Genomic DNA, 4,066 nt, shown 5'->3' with positions numbered 1-4,066 from the left:
AACCAAAATTAATTCCTGTTCTGTGTGTTTTCCTTTTCCCCACTGACCTTCCAAGTCTCTAATGACCCCTATTCCATCCTGTTCTTCCATAAGATTAACAATTAGTTTCCAAAAATGAATAAGAATATGTGGTGTTTGTCTTCCTGTGTCTGGCTTATTTCACTAACCACTATGATCTAAACCCATCCATATAACAAGATTTCATTCTTCTTGTGGTTGAATAATATTCCATTGTATACATATGCCAAATTTCCTTGAAAATATACATTGCTGCACATTTATAATCAGCTAAGGTCATGGCAGAAAATTATAGAACAATTTTTAACTGTCACTTTTCTTATTCACTCCTTTAAAATGACTAAATTCTGTTAATTTTTTTCAACATGGGAGGAATTGGAGATCACCATGATAAGTGCTGTAAGCCAGTCACAAAAAGCCAAATATTGGAATATCTGACTCAAGTGTGAAATCAAAATACCTTGATCATTTTGAAATCAAGTAGATAGTGATTGCCAGAGGTTGCAGAGAGAGTAAGGGGTGAGTAGGGCAGGGAAAGGGTAAACAGTGGATACTAAACTGAAGTTAGATGGAAGAACAAGTTCTTGTGTGCTATTGCACACTAGGGTGAACACAGAAAATGATGAAGGAATATTAGAGAAGATAGGTGTGTTTAACCTGATATAAACATTACACAGTGTGTGTGTGTGTGTGTGTGTGTGTATAAACATCACGTGGTACCCAATTAATGTGTAGATTTGGTATTTGTCTTTGTGTGTGTGGTGCTGGTGATTGAACCCAGGGCCTTTTGTATGCAAGGCTGGAACTCTACCACTGAGCTGTGTCCCGGCCCTAATGTGTAGATTTGGGATGTTATGTACCAAAGAAAACTCATTTCAATCTAAAATGACAAAAAAAGAAAAAAATGAGGGAATGAAACTATGTTGTGCTTGGCTGATGCAGTGTCTAATTTAAAAAAAAGGACTTTCAATTCTTATTTTAAGATTCCACATAAAAATTCATATTTCTGATTTTAAGAAATTAGAAGAGTTGGCAACACTAGATCTTATTCCCATCTGACAATCAGATAATCTCTTTCTCCCTGTGCTTTATATTCTCCATTTTTCCTTGTTTAGATTACTTGTCTATAGCCTGAGTCTTTCACCCTTACAAATCTCAGCTCTACCAGTTTTTTTTTTTTTTTTTGCTTTAGAAACAAACAATTTGGAAACAATTAACTTAAATTTCTCATATCTGTATAAAGGGATTATTTCATCTCCTTGAAAATCTGAGGATTAAATTAGATTAGATATACAACATACTTAAGAGGATGTCTGAAGGGCTGGGGATGTGGCTCAAGGTGGCGGGCTCGCCTGGCAAGTGTGCGGCCGGGGCAAACAAAGATGTTGTGTCCGCCGAAAACTAAAATATAAATATTAAAAAATTCTCTCTCTCTCTCTCGCTCTCTCTCTCTCTTTAAAAAAAAAAAAGAGGATGTCTGAAACAGATTAGTTGACCACCTAACGGCACAAGTGATTTCTCCTGCTCAGGAAATATCATTTCCCTGTCCTATGTTTCTCCACAGACTTGAGAAACAACTTAGCTGTTTCAAGTGTGAGAATCAAAATCACAATACTGTATATTGCTCAGCTCTTCTGGGAGTTGAATCTTAACTGTCAGTAGCTGTGCAATGAGGCAAGTTATGTCATATCTCTGAAATTCTGACCCTTCATATGTAAAATAATGATAATATCAAGTTCTTAGGAGATAGTGCAAATAAAACCCTCAGTCAGAAGGAGCAGCTAATATTAAAATGTAATTTGGTCTCCCTAATTAGTCTTTCCTGAAGAAAGACTAACATCATGGTTTTCCACACTGATGACATAATAAAACCATTTAAAAATTTTTTTTCAAGACAGCAGTCTTGCTATGTTACTTAATCTGGGCTCAAACTCAAGATAGCTCTGAGATTACACTGCATCTGGCTCATTTGAGGAATGTAAAAAATATTTTCAATGATCATGTTGTACTTCAGACAAATTAAATCAGAATTTCTTGTCATGGGGCCCAGAAATGGGACTCCTGGATGAATCTAATGTACATCTACAATTAAGAACTACTGGCATAAATTGTAGACATAAAATCTGGTGAACAAAATGTATGTTTTCTATTTCTGTCTTAAAGGAAGCAATCATCACCACAGAAGGAGATGGCAATGCGAGATAATTGAGGTTGCATCAGTCCCAAACCACTAGAAGAATTTAGGAGTGCAGCAGGCTGAGCTGCTGTGGTTACAGGCATGTGCCACTATGCTCAGTTATGGTGAGGCTTTTTTTTTTGGGGGGGGAGGGGGTATTGGGGATTGAACCCAGGGGTAGTTAACCACTGAGCCATATCCCCAGCCCAGATGAGGCTGTTTTAACCACCCCAGTGCCACTGATCTCAACCAACTCTGTCAAACATCCCAGATGAACATATAATCTAAATTCCAAACTGTGCTTTTATGCAAAATCAACTTCAAACCAGTCTTACACAATTATTTTAGAATCTTAAAACAATGCATTTGCTATACAAACGTATCTCCAAGACAAATCTATTTTCCCTCCAGAAACAAGTGTCATTCCTAAGTGCTTCTGATATAGAAATCCTGTGGTTACTATTGATTAAGTATCTTTTCAGTTTCCAACAAAACTTTATTTTTCCATTGATGCCATTTTGAACCAGAAAACCAATATTTTCTTAACAATTCACAAGAGTCAATGTATAAAAACAAATAGAGACAGAACAATATGGGATGATTGAAAGCATGGGCTCTGAAATGAAGACTTCTTGGACTTGAGTCACTACCCATGCCCTTCTTAACTTTGTAATCACAACAAAATTTGCTAAAACTCAGTCTCATTATCTGGTAAAATGGAGATCTACAACATAGATTTGAAGTGAAGTAATATCTAAGTGCCTGGAACATAATATATTAGATAACAAGCAAAGTTGAGACGTAAGAGATGAGCCATGTGCAAGCTTATTTACTTGAGGTTTGTTGTACACCAATCTTTCATGCAGGTGATTATATTTCTTTAGGAAAATAACCAATTATTACTTGTTACAGATATTTAGGATCACTTGCAAATAATCAAAATCATAAATATTAAATCCATGAAGGGCAAACCTCTGCTATATTTGCTCCCTCCTCTTTCTGAGTGTTTCTGAGTTACTTGTACTTTAACACCCTTCGCATGTATTTGTCACTTATGAAAACCACTTTTTCTTCAAACCGTATCTAGCTTTGTTAAAGATACTTTTCACAAACAATCAAAAAATGAACAATCATTAATATTATGCAACAATTTTAATATCCCTTCTTCAATGGACTATGAAAATCAGAAAACCACTAGATAAACCAATGAAGCCTTCATTTGATACTCTAACTAGTAAAAAAAATAGAGTAAGGGCTGACATATCACCTTTAGCATGTTGACAAGTTTCCGTGAGCTAACCCTGATTATTGGGATATTAAATGACGATGGCAGAATTATAAATCTGGAGATCCACATCTAGGAAAGGAATTACCGCTCTTTTGAGAGATACCACCTCAATGATGTGACTGATATCAAATTGCCTGACATTTTGGTAACTGATTTGGAGGTCAGGACCTAATTGATCTCTGATTTCAAGGGAATTAAGTCTATACTGAAAGCAGGGAAGGACAGAAAAACATAGAAACAAATTTTAGTTTTTCCTAACCACAAAGTCTTTGTGCCAATGTAGCTGTGTTAGTATTTCATCACTGTGACAAAATACCTGACAAGAACAAAGTAGAGAAGAAAGATCTTTTTTGAATTACAGTTTCAGAGGATATAGACCATGGTCAGCTGACTCCATTACTCTGGGCCTAAAGTGAGGCACAATATCACAGCAGAAAGATGTGGCAAAGGGGCTGGGGATGTGGTTCAAGCGGTAGCACGCTCGCCTGGCATGCACGGGGCTCTGGGTTTGATCCTCAGCACCACATACAAGTAAAATAGAGATGTTGTGTCCACCGAAAACTAAAATATATATATATATATAT

This window comes from Marmota marmota, unplaced genomic scaffold, assembly GCF_001458135.2.
Source record: "Marmota marmota marmota unplaced genomic scaffold, marMar, whole genome shotgun sequence".
In the NCBI taxonomy this organism is placed as follows: Eukaryota; Metazoa; Chordata; class Mammalia; order Rodentia; family Sciuridae; genus Marmota; species Marmota marmota.
Note: the sequence above shows the minus strand (reverse complement) of the source record.